Source organism: Haematobia irritans, chromosome 3 (assembly GCF_050003625.1).
Source record: "Haematobia irritans isolate KBUSLIRL chromosome 3, ASM5000362v1, whole genome shotgun sequence".
In the NCBI taxonomy this organism is placed as follows: domain Eukaryota; kingdom Metazoa; phylum Arthropoda; class Insecta; order Diptera; family Muscidae; genus Haematobia; species Haematobia irritans.
Genome location: NC_134399.1, coordinates 32,245,407 through 32,265,818, shown reverse-complemented (window position 1 = coordinate 32,265,818; position 20,412 = coordinate 32,245,407).

Sequence of the window (20,412 nt, the reverse complement as noted above, 5' to 3'; positions counted from 1 at the left end):
AAAATTGAAATTTTTATATGAAAAACTTCTTTTGGCCATATCTCCTTAAATATGCGTCCTAGAGCGAAAAGGACGATAATTCGTCCACCCTCAAAAAATTGAAAAATCCACCCAAAACCTAAAAAAATTGAAATTTTTATATGAAAAACTTCTTTTGGCCATATCTCCTGAACTAAGCGTCCTAGAGCGAAAAGGACGATAATTCGTGGCCACCCTCAAAAAATTGAAAAATCCACCCAAAACCTAAAAAAATTGAAATTTTTATATGAAAAACTTCTTTTGGCCATATCTCCTTAAATATGCGTCCTAGAGCGAAAAAGACGATAATTCGTGATCACCCTCAAAAAATTGAAAAATCCACCCAATACCTAAAAAAATTGAAATTTTTATATGAAAAACTTCTTTTGGCCATATCTCCTTAAATATGCGTCCTAGAGCGAAAAGGACGATAATTCGTGACCACCGTCAAAAAATTGAAAAATCCACCCAAAACCTAAAAAAATTGAAATTTTTATATGAAAAACTTGTTTTGGCCATATCTCCTTAAATATGCGTCCTAGAGCGAAAAGGACGATAATTCGTGACCACCCTCAAAAAATTGAAAAATCCACCCAAAACCTAAAAAAATTGAAATTTTTATATGAAGAACTTCTTTTGGCCACATCTCCTTAAATATGCGTCCTAGAGCGAAAAGGACGATAATTCGTGACCACCGTCAAAAAATTGAAAAATCCACCCAAAACCTAAAAAAATTGAAATTTTTATATGAAAAACTTGTTTTGGCCATATCTCCTTAAATATGCGTCCTAGAGCGAAAAGGACGATAATTCGTGACCACCGTCAAAAAATTGAAAAATCCACCCAAAACCTAAAAAAATTGAAATTTTTATATGAAAAACTTGTTTTGGCCATATCTCCTTAAATATGCGTCCTAGAGCGAAAAGGACGATAATTCGTGACCACCGTCAAAAAATTGAAAAATCCACCCAAAACCTAAAAAAATTGAAATTTTTATATGAAAAACTTCTTTTGGCCATATCTCCTTAAATATGCGTCCTAGAGCGAAAAGGACGATAATTCGTGACCACCGTCAAAAAATTGAAAAATCCACCCAAAACCTAAAAAAATTGAAATTTATATATGAAAAACTTGTTTTGGCCATATCTCCTTAAATATGCGTCCTAGAGCGAAAAGGACGATAATACGTGACCACCCTCAAAAAATTGAAAAATCCACCCAAAACCTAAAAAAAATTGAAATTTTTATATGAAAAACTTCTTTTGGCCATATCTCCTTAAATATGCGTCCTAGAGCGAAAAGGACGATAATTCGTGACCACCCTCAAAAAATTGAAAAATCCACCCAAAACCTAAAAAATTGAAATTTTTATATGAAAAACTTCTTTTGGCCATATCTCCTTAAATATGCGTCCTAGAGCGAAAAGGACGATAATTCGTGACCACCCTCAAAAAATTGAAAAATCCACCCAAAACCTAAAAAAATTGAAATTTTTATATGAAGAACTTCTTTTGGCCATATCTCCTTAAATATGCGTCCTAGAGCGAAAAGGACGATAATTCGTGATCACCCTCAAAAAATTGAAAAATCCACCCAATACCTAAAAAAATTGAAATTTTTTTGGCCATATCTCCTTTTTGGCCATATCTCCTTAAATATGCGTCCTAGAGCGAAAAGGACGATAATTCGTGACCACCGTCAAAAAATTGCCATATCTCCTTAAATATGCGTCCTAGAGCGAAAAGGACGATAATTCGTGACCACCCTAAAAAAATTGAAAAATCCACCCAAAACCTAAAAAAATTGAAATTTTTATATGAAGAACTTCTTTTGGCCATATCTCCTTAAATATGCGTCCTAGAGCGAAAAGGACGATAATTCGTGATCACCCTCAAAAAATTAAAAAATCCACCCAATACCTAAAAAAATTGAAATTTTTATATGAAAAACTTCTTTTGGCCATATCTCCTTAAATATGCGTCCTAGAGCGAAAAAGACGATAATTCGTGACCACCGTCAAAAAATTGAAAAATCCACCCAAAACCTAAAAAAATTGAAATTTTTATATGAAAAACTTGTTTTGGCCATATCTCCTTAAATATGTGTCCTAGAGCGAAAAGCACGATAATTCGTGACCACCCTCAAAAAATTGAAAAATCCACCCAAACCCTAAAAAAATTGAAATTTTTATATGAAAAACTTCTTTTGGCCATATCTCCTTAAATATGCGTCCTAGAGCGAAAAGGACGATAATTCGTGACCACCCTCAAAAAATTGAAAAATCCACCCAAAACCTAAAAAAATTGAAATTTTTATATGAAAAACTTCTTTTGGCCATATCTCCTTAAATATGCGTCCTAGAGCGAAAAGGACGATAATTCGTGACCACCGTCAAAAAATTGAAAAATCCACCCAAAACCTAAAAAAATTGAAATTTTTATATGAAAAACTTCTTTTGGCCATATCTCCTTAAATATGCGTCCTAGAGCGAAAAGGACGATAATTCGTGACCACCCTCAAAAAATTGAAAAATCCACCCAAAACCTAAAAAAATTGAAATTTTTATATGAAAAACTTCTTTTGGCCATATCTCCTTAAATATGCGTCCTAGAGCGAAAAGGACGATAATTCGTGACCACCCTCAAAAAATTGAAAAATCCACCCAAAACCTAAAAAAATTGAAATTTTTATATGAAAAACTTGTTTTGGCCATATCTCCTTAAATATGCGTCCTAGAGCGAAAAGGACGATAATTCGTGACCACCGTCAAAAAATTGAAAAATCCACCCAAAACCTAAAAAATTTGAAATTTTTATATGAAAAACTTGTTTTGGCCATATCTCCTTAAATATGCGTCCTAGAGCGAAAAGGACGATAATTCGTGACCACCCTCAAAAAATTGAAAAATCCACCCAAAACCTAAAAAAATTGAAATTTTTATATGAAAAACTTCTTTTGGCCATATCTCCTTAAATATGCGTCCTAGAGCGAAAGGGACGATAATTCGTGACCACCATCAAAAAATTGAAAAATCCACCCAAAACCTAAAAAAATTGAAATTTTTATATGAAAAACTTTTTTTGGCCATATCTCCTTAAATATGCGTCCTAGAGCGAAAAGGACGATAATTCGTGACCACCGTCAAAAAATTGAAAAATCCACCCAAAACCTAAAAAAATTGAAATTTTTATATGAAAAACTTTTTTTGGCCATATCTCCTTAAATATGCGTCCTAGAGCGAAAAGGACGATAATTCGTGACCACCGTCAAAAAATTGAAAAATCCACCCAAAACCTAAAAAAATTGAAATTTTTATATGAAAAACTTCTTTTGGCCATATCTCCTTAAATATGCGTCCTAGAGCGAAAAGGACGATAATTCGTGACCACCCTCAAAAAATTGAAAAATCCACCCAAAACCTAAAAAAATTGAAATTTTTATATGAAAAACTTCTTTTGGCCATATCTCCTTAAATATGCGTCCTAGAGCGAAAAGGACGATAATTCGTGACCACCCTCAAAAAATTGAAAAATCCACCCAAAACCTAAAAAAATTGAAATTTTTATACGAAAAACTTGTTTTGGCCATATCTCCTTAAATATGCGTCCTAGAGCGAAAAGGACGATAATTCGTGACCACCGTCAAAAAATTGAAAAATCCACCCAAAACCTAAAAAAATTGAAATTTTTATATGAAAAACTTGTTTTGGCCATATCTCCTTAAATATGCGTCCTAGAGCGAAAAGGACGATAATTCGTGACCACCCTCAAAAAATTGAAAAATCCACCCAAAACCTAAAAAAATTGAAATTTTTATATGAAAAACTTCTTTTGGCCATATCTCCTTAAATATGCGTCCTAGAGCGAAAGGGACGATAATTCGTGACCACCATCAAAAAATTGAAAAATCCACCCAAAACCTAAAAAAATTGAAATTTTTATATGAAAAACTTTTTTTGGCCATATCTCCTTAAATATGCGTCCTAGAGCGAAAAGGACGATAATTCGTGACCACCGTCAAAAAATTGAAAAATCCACCCAAAACCTAAAAAAATTGAAATTTTTATATGAAAAACTTTTTTTGGCCATATCTCCTTAAATATGCGTCCTAGAGCGAAAAGGACGATAATTCGTGACCACCGTCAAAAAATTGAAAAATCCACCCAAAACCTAAAAAATTTGAAATTTTTATATGAAAAACTTGTTTTGGCCATATCTCCTTAAATATGCGTCCTAGAGCGAAAAGGACGATAATTCGTGACCACCCTCAAAAAATTGAAAAATCCACCCAAAACCTAAAAAAATTGAAATTTTTATATGAAAAACTTCTTTTGGCCATATCTCCTTAAATATGCGTCCTAGAGCGAAAGGGACGATAATTCGTGACCACCATCAAAAAATTGAAAAATCCACCCAAAACCTAAAAAAATTGAAATTTTTATATGAAAAACTTTTTTTGGCCATATCTCCTTAAATATGCGTCCTAGAGCGAAAAGGACGATAATTCGTGACCACCGTCAAAAAATTGAAAAATCCACCCAAAACCTAAAAAAATTGAAATTTTTATATGAAAAACTTTTTTTGGCCATATCTCCTTAAATATGCGTCCTAGAGCGAAAAGGACGATAATTCGTGACCACCGTCAAAAAATTGAAAAATCCACCCAAAACCTAAAAAAATTGAAATTTTTATATGAAAAACTTCTTTTGGCCATATCTCCTTAAATATGCGTCCTAGAGCGAAAAGGACGATAATTCGTGACCACCCTCAAAAAATTGAAAAATCCACCCAAAACCTAAAAAAATTGAAATTTTTATATGAAAAACTTCTTTTGGCCATATCTCCTTAAATATGCGTCCTAGAGCGAAAAGGACGATAATTCGTGACCACCCTCAAAAAATTGAAAAATCCACCCAAAACCTAAAAAAATTGAAATTTTTATACGAAAAACTTGTTTTGGCCATATCTCCTTAAATATGCGTCCTAGAGCGAAAAGGACGATAATTCGTGACCACCGTCAAAAAATTGAAAAATCCACCCAAAACCTAAAAAAATTGAAATTTTTATATGAAAAACTTGTTTTGGCCATATCTCCTTAAATATGCGTCCTAGAGCGAAAAGGACGATAATTCGTGACCACCCTCAAAAAATTGAAAAATCCACCCAAAACCTAAAAAAATTGAAATTTTTATATGAAAAACTTCTTTTGGCCATATCTCCTTAAATATGCGTCCTAGAGCGAAAGGGACGATAATTCGTGACCACCATCAAAAAATTGAAAAATCCACCCAAAACCTAAAAAAATTGAAATTTTTATATGAAAAACTTTTTTTGGCCATATCTCCTTAAATATGCGTCCTAGAGCGAAAAGGACGATAATTCGTGACCACCGTCAAAAAATTGAAAAATCCACCCAAAACCTAAAAAAATTGAAATTTTTATATGAAAAACTTTTTTTGGCCATATCTCCTTAAATATGCGTCCTAGAGCGAAAAGGACGATAATTCGTGACCACCCTCAAAAAATTGAAAAATCCACCCAAAACCTAAAAAAATTGAAATTTTTATATGAAAAACTTCTTTTGGCCATATCTCCTTAAATATGCGTCCTAGAGCGAAAAGGACGATAATTCGTCCACCCTCAAAAAATTGAAAAATCCACCCAAAACCTAAAAAAATTGAAATTTTTATATGAAAAACTTCTTTTGGCCATATCTCCTGAACTAAGCGTCCTAGAGCGAAAAGGACGATAATTCGTGACCACCCTCAAAAAATTGAAAAATCCACCCAAAACCTAAAAAAATTGAAATTTTTATATGAAAAACTTCTTTTGGCCATATCTCCTTAAATATGCGTCCTAGAGCGAAAAGGACGATAATTCGTGATCACCCTCAAAAAATTGAAAAATCCACCCAATACCTAAAAAAATTGAAATTTTTATATGAAAAACTTCTTTTGGCCATATCTCCTTAAATATGCGTCCTAGAGCGAAAAGGACGATAATTCGTGACCACCGTCAAAAAATTGAAAAATCCACCCAAAACCTAAAAAAATTGAAATTTTTATATGAAAAACTTGTTTTGGCCATATCTCCTTAAATATGCGTCCTAGAGCGAAAAGGACGATAATTCGTGACCACCCTCAAAAAATTGAAAAATCCACCCAAAACCTAAAAAAATTGAAATTTTTATATGAAGAACTTCTTTTGGCCACATCTCCTTAAATATGCGTCCTAGAGCGAAAAGGACGATAATTCGTGATCACCCTCAAAAAATTGAAAAATCCACCCAAAACCTAAAAAAATTGAAATTTTTATATGAAAAACTTCTTTTGGCCATATCTCCTTAAATATGCGTCCTAGAGCGAAAAGGACGATAATTCGTGACCACCGTCAAAAAATTGAAAAATCCACCCAAAACCTAAAAAAATTGAAATTTTTATATGAAAAACTTGTTTTGGCCATATCTCCTTAAATATGCGTCCTAGAGCGAAAAGGACGATAACTCGTGACCACCCTCAAAAAATTGAAAAATCCACCCAAAACCTAAAAAATTGAAATTTTTATATGAAAAACTTGTTTTGGCCATATCTCCTTAAATATGCGTCCTAGAGCGAAAAGGACGATAATTCTTGATCACCCTCAAAAAATTGAAAAATCCACCCAAAACCTAAAAAAATTGAAATTTTTATATGAAGAACTTCTTTTGGCCATATCTCCTTAAATATGCGTCCTAGAGCGAAAAGGACGATAATTCGTCCACCCTCAAAAAATTGAAAAATCCACCCAAAACCTAAAAAAATTGAAATTTTTATATGAAAAACTTCTTTTGGCCATATCTAACTAAGCGTCCTAGAGCGAAAAGGACGATAATTCGTGACCACCCTCAAAACATTGAAAAATCCACCCAAAACCTAAAAAAATTGAAATTTTTATATGAAAAACTTCTTTTGGCCATATCTCCTTAAATATGCGTCCTAGAGCGAAAAGGACGATAATTCGTCCAACCTCAAAAAATTGAAAAATCCACCCAAAACCTAAAAAAATTGAAATTTTTATATGAAAAACTTCTTTTGGCCATATCTCCTGAACTAAGCGTCATAGAGCGAAAAGGACGATAATTCCTGACCACCATCAAAAAAATGAAAAATCCACCCAAAACCTAAAAAAATTGAAATTTTTATATGAAAAACTTCTTTTGGCCATATCTCCTTAAATATGCGTCCTAGAGCGAAAAGGACGATAATTCGTGACCACCCTCAAAAAATTGAAAAATCCACCCAAAACCTAAAAAAATTGAAATGTTTATATGAAAAACTTCTTTTGGCCATATCTCCTTAAATATGCGTCCTAGAGCGAAAAGGACGATAATTCGTGACCACCATCAAAAAATTGAAAAATCCACCCAAAACCTAAAAAAATTGAAATTTTTATATGAAAAACTTCTTTTGGCCATATCTCCTGAACTAAGCGTCCTAGAGCGAAAAGGACGATAATTCGTGACCACCCTCAAAAAATTGAAAAATCCACCCAAAACCTAAAAAAATTGAAATTTTTATATGAAAAACTTCTTTTGGCCATATCTCCTTAAATATGCGTCCTAGAGCGAAAAGGACGATAATTCGTGACCACCCTCAAAAAATTGAAAAATCCACCCAAAACCTAAAAAAATTGAAATTTTTGTATGAAAAACTTCTTTTGGCCATATCTCCTTAAATATGCGTCCTAGAGCGAAAAGGACGATAATTCGTCCACCCTCAAAAAATTGAAAAATCCACCCAAAACCTAAAAAAATTGAAATTTTTATATGAAAAACTTCTTTTGGCCATATCTCCTTAAATATGCGTCCTAGAGCGAAAAGGACGATAATTCGTGACCACCCTCAAAAAATTGAAAAATCCACCCAAAACCTAAAAAAATTGAAATTTTTATATGAAGAACTTCTTTTGGCCATATCTCCTTAAATATGCGTCCTAGAGCGAAAAGGACGATAATTCGTCCACCCTCAAAAAATTGAAAAATCCACCCAAAACCTAAAAAAATTGAAATTTTTATATGAAAAACTTCTTTTGGCCATATCTAACTAAGCGTCCTAGAGCGAAAAGGACGATAATTCGTGACCACCCTCAAAACATTGAAAAATCCACCCAAAACCTAAAAAAATTGAAATTTTTATATGAAAAACTTCTTTTGGCCATATCTCCTTAAATATGCGTCCTAGAGCGAAAAGGACGATAATTCGTCCACCCTCAAAAAATTGAAAAATCCACCCAAAACCTAAAAAAATTGAAATTTTTATATGAAAAACTTCTTTTGGCCATATCTCCTGAACTAAGCGTCATAGAGCGAAAAGGACGATAATTCCTGACCACCATCAAAAAAATGAAAAATCCACCCAAAACCTAAAAAAATTGAAATTTTTATATGAAAAACTTCTTTTGGCCATATCTCCTTAAATATGCGTCCTAGAGCGAAAAGGACGATAATTCGTGACCACCCTCAAAAAATTGAAAAATCCACCCAAAACCTAAAAAAATTGAAATGTTTATATGAAAAACTTCTTTTGGCCATATCTCCTTAAATATGCGTCCTAGAGCGAAAAGGACGATAATTCGTGACCACCATCAAAAAATTGAAAAATCCACCCAAAACCTAAAAAAATTGCAATTTTTATATGAAAAACTTCTTTTGGCCATATCTAACTAAGCGTCCTAGAGCGAAAAGGACGATAATTCGTGACCACCCTCAAAAAATTGAAAAATCCACCCAAAACCTAAAAAAATTGAAATTTTTATATGAAAAACTTCTTTTGGCCATATCTCCTTAAATATGCGTCCTAGAGCGAAAAGGACGATAATTCGTGACCACCCTCAAAAAATTGAAAAATCCACCCAAAACCTAAAAAAATTGAAATTTTTGTATGAAAAACTTCTTTTGGCCATATCTCCTTAAATATGCGTCCTAGAGCGAAAAGGACGATAATTCGTGACCACCATCAACAAATTGAAAAATCCACCCAAAACCTAAAAAAATTGCAATTTTTATATGAAAAACTTCTTTTGGCCATATCTCCTGAACTAAGCGTCCTAGAGCGAAAAGGACGATAATTCGTGACCACCCTCAAAAAATTGAAAAATCCACCCAAAACCTAAAAAAATTGAAATTTTTATATGAAAAACTTCTTTTGGCCATATCTCCTTAAATATGCGTCCTAGAGCGAAAAGGACGATAATTCGTCCACCCTCAAAAAATTGAAAAATCCACCCAAAACCTAAAAAAATTGAAATTTTTATATGAAAAACTTCTTTTGGCCATATCTCCTGAACTAAGCGTCATAGAGCGAAAAGGACGATAATTCCTGACCACCATCAAAAAAATGAAAAATCCACCCAAAACCTAAAAAAATTGAAATTTTTATATGAAAAACTTCTTTTGGCCATATCTCCTTAAATATGCGTCCTAGAGCGAAAAGGACGATAATTCGTGACCACCCTCAAAAAATTGAAAAATCCACCCAAAACCTAAAAAAATTGAAATGTTTATATGAAAAACTTCTTTTGGCCATATCTCCTTAAATATGCGTCCTAGAGCGAAAAGGACGATAATTCGTGACCACCATCAAAAAATTGAAAAATCCACCCAAAACCTAAAAAAATTGAAATTTTTATATGAAAAACTTCTTTTGGCCATATCTCCTGAACTAAGCGTCCTAGAGCGAAAAGGACGATAATTCGTGACCACCCTCAAAAAATTGAAAAATCCACCCAAAACCTAAAAAAATTGAAATTTTTATATGAAAAACTTCTTTTGGCCATATCTCCTGAACTAAGCGTCATAGAGCGAAAAGGACGATAATTCGTGACCACCCTCAAAAAATTGAAAAATCCACCCAAAACCTAAAAAAATTGAAATTTTTATATGAAGAACTTCTTTTGGCCATATCTCCTTAAATATGCGTCCTAGAGCGAAAAGGACGATAATTCGTCCACCCTCAAAAAATTGAAAAATCCACCCAAAACCTAAAAAAATTGAAATTTTTATATGAAAAACTTCTTTTGGCCATATCTCCTGAACTAAGCGTCATAGAGCGAAAAGGACGATAATTCGTGACCACCATCAAAAAAATGAAAAATCCACCCAAAACCTAAAAAAATTGAAATTTTTATATGAAAAACTTCTTTTGGCCATATCTCCTTAAATATGCGTCCTAGAGCGAAAAGGACGATAATTCGTGACCACCCTCAAAAAATTGAAAAATCCACCCAAAACCTAAAAAAATTGAAATGTTTATATGAAAAACTTCTTTTGGCCATATCTCCTTAAATATGCGTCCTAGAGCGAAAAGGACGATAATTCGTGACCACCATCAAAAAATTGAAAAATCCACCCAAAACCTAAAAAAATTGAAATTTTTATATGAAAAACTTCTTTTGGCCATATCTCCTGAACTAAGCGTCCTAGAGCGAAAAGGACGATAATTCGTGACCACCCTCAAAAAATTGAAAAATTCACCCAAAACCTAAAAAAATTGAAATTTTTATATGAAAAACTTCTTTTGTCCATATCTCCTTAAATATGCGTCCTAGAGCGAAAAGGACGATAATTCGTGACCACCCTCAAAAAATTGAAAAATCCACCCAAAACCTAAAAAAAATGAAATTTTTATATGAAAAACTTCTTTTGGCCATATCTAACTAAGCGTCCTAGAGCGAAAAGGACGATAATTCGTGACCACCCTCAAAAAATTGAAAAATCCACCCAAAACCTAAAAAATTGAAATTTTTATATGAAAAACTTCTTTTGGCCATATCTCCTTAAATATGCGTCCTAGAGCGAAAAGGACGATAATTCGTGACCACCCTCAAAAAATTGAAAAATCCACCCAAAACCTAAAAAAATTTAAATGTTTATATGAAAAACTTCTTTTGGCCATATCTAACTAAGCGTCCTAGAGCGAAAAGGACGATAATTCCTGACCACCATCAAAAAAATGAAAAATCCACCCAAAACCTAAAAAATTGAAATTTTTATATGAAGAACTTCTTTTGGCCATATCTCCTTAAATATGCGTCCTAGAGCGAAAAGGACGATAATTCGTGATCACCCTCAAAAAATTGAAAAATCCACCCAATACCTAAAAAAATTGAAATTTTTATATGAAAAACTTCTTTTGGCCATATCTAACTAAGCGTCCTAGAGCGAAAAGGACGATAATTCGTGACCACCCTCAAAAAATTGAAAAATCCACCCAAAACCTAAAAAATTGAAATTTTTATATGAAAAACTTCTTTTGGCCATATCTCCTTAAATATGCGTCCTAGAGCGAAAAGGACGATAATTCGTGACCACCCTCAAAAAATTGCAAAATCCACCCAAAACCTAACAAAATTGAAATTTTTATATGAAAAACTTCTTTTGGCCATATCTCCTGAACTAAGCGTCATAGAGCGAAAAGGACGATAATTCCTGACCACCATCAAAAAAATGAAAAATCCACCCAAAACCTAAAAAAATTGAAATTTTTATATGAAAAACTTCTTTTGGCCATATCTCCTTAAATATGCGTCCTAGAGCGAAAAGGACGATAATTCGTGACCACCCTCAAAAAATTGAAAAATCCACCCAAAACCTAAAAAAATTTAAATGTTTATATGAAAAACTTCTTTTGGCCATATCTCCTTAAATATGCGTCCTAGAGCGAAAAGGACGATAATTCGTGACCACCATCAAAAAATTGAAAAATCCACCCAAAACCTAAAAAAATTGAAATTTTTCTATGAAAAACTTCTTTTGGCCATATCTCCTGAACTAAGCGTCCTAGAGCGAAAAGGACGATAATTCGTGACCACCCTCAAAAAATTGAAAAATCCACCCAAAACCTAAAAAAATTGAAATTTTTATATGAAAAACTTCTTTTGGCCATATCTCCTTAAATATGCGTCCTAGAGCGAAAAGGACGATAATTCGTGACCACCCTCAAAAAATTGAAAAATCCACCCAAAACCTAAAAAAATTGAAATTTTTGTATGAAAAACTTCTTTTGGCCATATCTCCTTAAATATGCGTCCTAGAGCGAAAAGGACGATAATTCGTCCACCCTCAAAAAATTGAAAAATCCACCCAAAACCTAAAAAAATTGAAATTTTTATATGAAAAACTTCTTTTGGCCATATCTCCTGAACTAAGCGTCATAGAGCGAAAAGGACGATAATTCGTGACCACCATCAAAAAAATGAAAAATCCACCCAAAACCTAAAAAAATTGAAATTTTTATATGAAAAACTTCTTTTGGCCATATCTCCTTAAATATGCGTCCTAGAGCGAAAAGGACGATAATTCGTGACCACCCTCAAAAAATTGAAAAATCCACCCAAAACCTAAAAAAATTGAAATGTTTATATGAAAAACTTCTTTTGGCCATATCTCCTTAAATATGCGTCCTAGAGCGAAAAGGACGATAATTCGTGACCACCATCAAAAAATTGAAAAATCCACCCAAAACCTAAAAAAATTGAAATTTTTATATGAAAAACTTCTTTTGGCCATATCTCCTGAACTAAGCGTCCTAGAGCGAAAAGGACGATAATACGTGACCACCCTCAAAAAATTGAAAAATCCACCCAAAACCTAAAAAAATTGAAATTTTTATATGAAAAACTTCTTTTGTCCATATCTCCTTAAATATGCGTCCTAGAGCGAAAAGGACGATAATTCGTGACCACCCTCAAAAAATTGAAAAATCCACCCAAAACTTAAAAAAAATGAAATTTTTATATGAAGAACTTCTTTTGGCCATATCTCCTTAAATATGCGTCCTAGAGCGAAAAGGACGATAATTCGTGATCACCCTCAAAAAATTTAAAAATCCACCCAATACCTAAAAAAATTGAAATTCTTATATGAAAAACTTCTTTTGGCCATATCTCCTTAAATATGCGTCCTAGAGCGAAAAGGACGATAATTCGTGACCACCCTCAAAAAATTGAAAAATCCACCCAAAACCTAAAAAAATTTAAATGTTTATATGAAAAACTTCTTTTGGCCATATCTCCTTAAATATGCGTCCTAGAGCGAAAAGGACGATAATTCGTGACCACCGTCAAAAAATTGAAAAATCCACCCAAAACCTAAAAAATTGAAATTTTTATATGAAAAACTTGTTTTGGCCATATCTCCTTAAATATGCGTCCTAGAGCGAAAAGGACGATAATTCGTGACCACCCTCAAAAAATTGAAAAATCCACCCAAAACCTAAAAAAATTGAAATTTTTATATGAAAAACTTCTTTTGGCCATATCTCCTTAAATATGCGTCCTAGAGCGAAAAGGACGATAATTCGTGATCACCCTCAAAAAATTGAAAAATCCACCCAATACCTAAAAAAATTGAAATTTTTATATGAAAAACTTCTTTTGGCCATATCTCCTTAAATATGCGTCCTAGAGCGAAAAGGACGATAATTCGTCCACCCTCAAAAAATTGAAAAATCCACCCAAAACCTAAAAAAATTGAAATTTTTATATGAAAAACTTCTTTTGGCCATATCTCCTGAACTAAGCGTCCTAGAGCGAAAAGGACGATAATTCGTGACCACCCTCAAAAAATTGAAAAATCCACCCAAAACCTAAAAAAATTGAAATTTTTATATGAAGAACTTCTTTTGGCCACATCTCCTTAAATATGCGTCCTAGAGCGAAAAGGACGATAATTCGTGATCACCCTCAAAAAATTGAAAAATCCACCCAATACCTAAAAAAATTGAAATTTTTATATGAAAAACTTCTTTTGGCCATATCTCCTGAACTAAGCGTCCTAGAGCGAAAAGGACGATAATTCGTGACCACCCTCAAAAAATTGAAAAATCCACCCAAAACCTAAAAAAATTGAAATTTTTATATGAAAAACTTCTTTTGTCCATATCTCCTTAAATATGCGTCCTAGAGCGAAAAGGACGATAATTCGTGACCACCCTCAAAAAATTGAAAAATCCACCCAAAACCTAAAAAAAATGAAATTTTTATATGAAGAACTTCTTTTGGCCATATCTCCTTAAATATGCGTCCTAGAGCGAAAAGGACGATAATTCGTGATCACCCTCAAAAAATTGAAAAATCCACCCAATACCTAAAAAAATTGAAATTTTTATATGAAAAACTTCTTTTGGCCATATCTCCTTAAATATGCGTCCTAGAGCGAAAAGGACGATAATTCGTGACCACCATCAAAAAATTGAAAAATTCACCCAAAACCTAAAAAAATTGAAATTTTTATATGAAAAACTTCTTTTGGCCATATCTCCTTAAATATGCGTCCTAGAGCGAAAAGGACGGTAATTCGTGACCACCGTCAAAAAATTGAAAAATCCACCCAAAACCTAAAAAATTGAAATTTTTATATGAAAAACTTGTTTTGGCCATATCTCCTTAAATATGCGTCCTAGAGCGAAAAGGACGATAATTCGTGACCACCCTCAAAAAATTGAAAAATCCACCCAAAACCTAAAAAAATTGAAATTTTTATATGAAAAACTTCTTTTGGCCATATCTCCTTAAATATGCGTCCTAGAGCGAAAAGGACGATAATTCGTGATCACCCTCAAAAAATTGAAAAATCCACCCAATACCTAAAAAAATTGAAATTTTTATATGAAAAACTTCTTTTGGCCATATCTCCTTAAATATGCGTCCTAGAGCGAAAAGGACGATAATTCGTCCACCCTCAAAAAATTGAAAAATCCACCCAAAACCTAAAAAAATTGAAATTTTTATATGAAAAACTTCTTTTGGCCATATCTCCTGAACTAAGCGTCCTAGAGCGAAAAGGACGATAATTCGTGACCACCCTCAAAAAATTGAAAAATCCACCCAAAACCTAAAAAAATTGAAATTTTTATATGAAGAACTTCTTTTGGCCACATCTCCTTAAATATGCGTCCTAGAGCGAAAAGGACGATAATTCGTGATCACCCTCAAAAAATTGAAAAATCCACCCAATACCTAAAAAAATTGAAATTTTTATATGAAAAACTTCTTTTGGCCATATCTCCTTAAATATGCGTCCTAGAGCGAAAAGGACGATAATTCGTGACCACCGTCAAAAAATTGAAAAATCCACCCAAAACCTAAAAAAATTGAAATTTTTATATGAAAAACTTGTTTTGGCCATATCTCCTTAAATATGCGTCCTAGAGCGAAAAGGACGATAATTCGTGACCACCCTCAAAAAATTGAAAAATCCACCCAAAACCTAAAAAAATTGAAATTTTTATATGAAAAACTTCTTTTGGCCATATCTCCTTAAATATGCGTCCTAGAGCGAAAAGGACGATAATTCGTGACCACCCTCAAAAAATTGAAAAATCCGCCCAAAACCTAAAAAAATTGAAATTTTTATATGAAAAACTTCTTTTGGTCATATCTCCTTAAATATGCGTCCTAGAGCGAAAAGGACGATAATTCGTGACCACCCTCAAAAAATTGAAAAATCCACCCAAAACCTAAAAAAATTGAAATTTTTATATGAAGAACTTCTTTTGGCCATATCTCCTTAAATATGCGTTCTAGAGCGAAAAGGACGATAATTCGTGATCACCCTCAAAAAATTGAAAAATCCACCCAATACCTAAAAAAATTGAAATTTTTATATGAAAAACTTCTTTTGGCCATATCTCCTTAAATATGCGTCCTAGAGCGAAAAGGACGATAATTCGTGACCACCGTCAAAAAATTGAAAAATCCACCCAAAACCTAAAAAAAATTGAAATTTATATATGAAAAACTTGTTTTGGCCATATCTCCTTAAATATGCGTCCTAGAGCGAAAAGGACGATAATTCGTGACCACCCTCAAAAAATTGAAAAATCCACCCAAAACCTAAAAAAATTGAAATTTTTATATGAAAAACTTCTTTTGGCCACATCTCCTTAAATATGCGTCCTAGAGCGAAAAGGACGATAATTCGTGACCACCCTCAAAAAATTGAAAAATCCACCCAAAACCTAAAAAAATTGAAATTTTTATATGAAAAACTTCTTTTGGCCATATCTCCTTAAATATGCGTCCTAGAGCGAAAAGGACGATAATTCGTGACCACCCTCAAAAAATTGAAAAATCCACCCAAAACCTAAAAAAATTGAAATTTTTATATGAAGAACTTCTTTTGGCCATATCTCCTTAAATATGCGTCCTAGAGCGAAAAGGACGATAATTCTTGATCACCCTCAAAAAATTGAAAAATCCACCCAATACCTAAAAAAATTGAAATTTTTATATGAAAAACTTCTTTTGGCCATATCTCCTTAAATATGCGTCCTAGAGCGAAAAGGACGATAATTCGTGACCACCGTCAAAAAATTGAAAAATCTATCCAAAACCTAAAAAAATTTAAATTTTTATATGAAAAACTTGTTTTGGCCATATCTCCTTAAATATGCGTCCTAGAGCGAAAAGGACGATAATTCGTGACCACCCTCAAAAAATTGAAAAATCCACCCAAAACCTAAAAAAATTGAAATTTTTATATGAAAAACTTCTTTTGGCCATATCTCCTTAAATATGCGTCCTAGAGCGAAAAGGACGATAATTCGTGACCACCATCAAAAAATTGAAAAATCCACCCAAAACCTAAAAAAATTGAAATTTTTATATGAAAAACTTCTTTTGGCCATATCTCCTTAAATATGCGTCCTAGAGCGAAAAGGACGATAATTCGTGACCACCGTCAAAAAATTGAAAAATCCACCCAAAACCTAAAAAAATTGAAATTTTTATATGAAAAACTTGTTTTGGCCATATCTCCTTAAATATGCGTCCTAGAGCGAAAAGGACGATAATTCGTGACCACCCTCAAAAAATTGAAAAATCCACCCAAAACCTAAAAAAAATTAAATTTTTATATGAAGAACTTCTTTTGGCCATATCTCCTTAAATATGCGTCCTAGAGCGAAAAGGACGATAATTCGTGATCACCCTCAAAAAATTGAAAAATCCACCCAAAACCTAAAAAAATTGAAATTTTTATATGAAAAACTTGTTTTGGCCATATCTCCTTAAATATGCGTCCTAGAGCGAAAAGGACGATAATTCGTGACCACCGTCAAAAAATTGAAAAATCCACCCAAAACCTAAAAAAAATGAAATTTTTATATGAAAAACTTGTTTTGGCCATATCTCCTTAAATATGCGTCCTAGAGCGAAAAGGACGATAATTCGTGACCACCCTCAAAAAATTGAAAAATCCACCCAAAACCTAAAAAAATTGAAATTTTTATATGAAGAACTTCTTTTGGCCACATCTCCTTAAATATGCGTCCTAGAGCGAAAAGGACGATAATTCGTGATCACCCTCAAAAAATTTAAAAATCCACCCAATACCTAAAAAAATTGAAATTTTTATATGAAAAACTTCTTTTGGCCATATCTCCTTAAATATGCGTCCTAGAGCGAAAAGGACGATAATTCGTGACCACCGTCAAAAAATTGAAAAATCCACCCAAAACCTAAAAAAATTGAAATTTTTATATGAAAAACTAGTTTTGGCCATATCTCCTTAAATATGCGTCCTAGAGCGAAAAGGACGATAATTCGTGACCACCCTCAAAAAATTGAAAAATCCACCCAAAACCTAAAAAAATTGAAATTTTTATATGAAAAACTTCTTTTGGCCATATCTCCTTAAATATGCGTCCTAGAGCGAAAAGGACGATAATTCGTGACCACCCTCAAAAAATTGAAAAATCCGCCCAAAACCTAAAAAAATTGAAATTTTTATATGAAAAACTTCTTTTGGCCATATCTCCTTAAATATGCGTCCTAGAGCGAAAAGGACGATAATTCGTGACCACCCTCAAAAAATTGAAAATTCCACCCAAAACCTAAAAAAATTGAAATTTTTATATGAAGAACTTCTTTTGGCCATATCTCCTTAAATATGCGTTCTAGAGCGAAAAGGACGATAATTCGTGATCACCCCCAAAAAATTGAAAAATCCACCCAATACCTAAAAAAATTGAAATTTTTATATGAAAAACTTCTTTTGGCCAAAGGACGATAATTCGTGACCACCATCAAAAAATTGAAAAATCCACCCAAAACCTAAAAAAATTGAAATTTTTATATGAAAAACTTCTTTTGGCCATATCTCCTTAAATATGCGTCCTAGAGCGAAAAGGACGATAATTCGTGACCACCGTCAAAAAATTGAAAAATCCACCCAAAACCTAAAAAAATTGAAATTTTTATATGAAAAACTTCTTTTGGCCATATCTAACTAAGCGTCCTAGAGCGAAAAGGACGATAATTCGTGACCACCCTCAAAAAATTGAAAAATCCACCCAAAACCTAAAAAAATTGAAATTTTTATATGAAAAACTTCTTTTGGCCATATCTCCTTAAATATGCGTCCTAGAGCGAAAAAGACGATAATTCGTCCACCCTCAAAAAATTGAAAAATCCACCCAAAACCTAAAAAAATTGAAATTTTTATATAAAAAACTTCTTTTGGCCATATCTCCTGAACTAAGCGTCATAGAGCGAAAAGGACGATAATTCCTGACCACCATCAAAAAAATGAAAAATCCACCCAAAACCTAAAAAAATTGAAATTTTTATATGAAAAACTTCTTTTGGCCATATCTCCTTAAATATGCGTCCTAGAGCGAAAAGGACGATAATTCGTGACTACCCTCAAAAAATTGAAAAATCCACCCAAAACCTAAAAAAATTGAAATGTTTATATGAAAAACTTCTTTTGGCCATATCTCCTTAAATATGCGTCCTAGAGCGAAAAGGACGATAATTCGTGACCACCATCAAAAAATTGAAAAATCCACCCAAAACCTAAAAAAATTGAAATTTTTATATGAAAAACTTCTTTTGGCCATATCTCCTGAACTAAGTGTCCTAGAGCGAAAAGGACGATAATTCGTGACCACCCTCAAAAAATTGAAAAATCCACCCAAAAATTGAAAAAATTGAAAAATCCACCCAAAACCTAAAAAAATTGAAATTTTTATATGAAAAACTTCTTTTGGCCATATCTCCTGAACTAAGCGTCATAGAGCGAAAAGGACGATAATTCGTGACCACCGTCAAAAAATTGAAAAATCCACCCAAAACCTAAAAAAATTGAAATTTTTATATGAAAAACTTGTTTTGGCCATATCTCCTTAAATATGCGTCCTAGAGCGAAAAGGACGATAATTCGTGACCACCCTCAAAAAATTGAAAAATCCACCCAAAACCTAAAAAATTGAAATTTTTATATGAAAAACTTCTTTTGGCCATATCTCCTTAAATATGCGTCCTAGAGCGAAAAGGACGATAATTCGTGACCACCATCAAAAAATTGAAAAATCCACCCAAAACCTAAAAAAATTGAAATTTTTATATGAAAAACTTCTTTTGGCCATATCTCCTTAAATATGCGTCCTAGAGCGAAAAGGACGATAATTCGTGACCACCGTCAAAAAATTGAAAAATCCACCCAAAACCTAAAAAAATTTAAATTTTTATATGAAAAACTTCTTTTGGCCATATCTAACTAAGCGTCCTAGAGCGAAAAGGACGATAATTCGTGACCACCCTCAAAAAATTGAAAAATCCACCCAAAACCTAAAAAAATTGAAATTTTTATATGAAAAACTTCTTTTGGCCATATCTCCTTAAATATGCGTCCTAGAGCGAAAAGGACGATAATTCGTCCACCCTCAAAAAATTGAAAAATCCACCCAATACCTAAAAAAAATTGAAATTTTTATATGAAAAACTTCTTTTGGCCATATCTCCTGAACTAAGCGTCATAGAGCGAAAAGGACGATAATTCCTGACCACCATCAAAAAAATGAAAAATCCACCCAAAACCTAAAAAAATTGAAATTTTTATATGAAAAACTTCTTTTGGCCATATCTCCTGAACTAAGCGTCCTAGAGCGAAAAGGACGATAATTCGTGACCACCCTCAAAAAATTGAAAAATCCACCCAAAACCTAAAAAAATTGAAATTTTTATATGAAAAACTTCTTTTGGCCATATCTCCTTAAATATGCGTCCTAGAGCGAAAAGGACGATAATTCGTGACCACCATCAAAAAATTGAAAAATCCACCCAAAACCTAAAAAAATTGAAATTTTTATATGAAAAACTTCTTTTGGCCATATCTCCTGAACTAAGCGTCCTAGAGCGAAAAGGACGATAATTCGTGACCACCCTCAAAAAATTGAAAAATCCACCCAAAACCTAAAAAAATTGAAATTTTTATATGAAAAACTTCTTTTGGCCATATCTCCTTAAATATGCGTCCTAGAGCGAAAAGGACGATAATTCGTGACCACCCTCAAAAAATTTAAAAATCCACCCAAAACCTAAAAAAATTGAAATTTTTGTATGAAAAACTTCTTTTG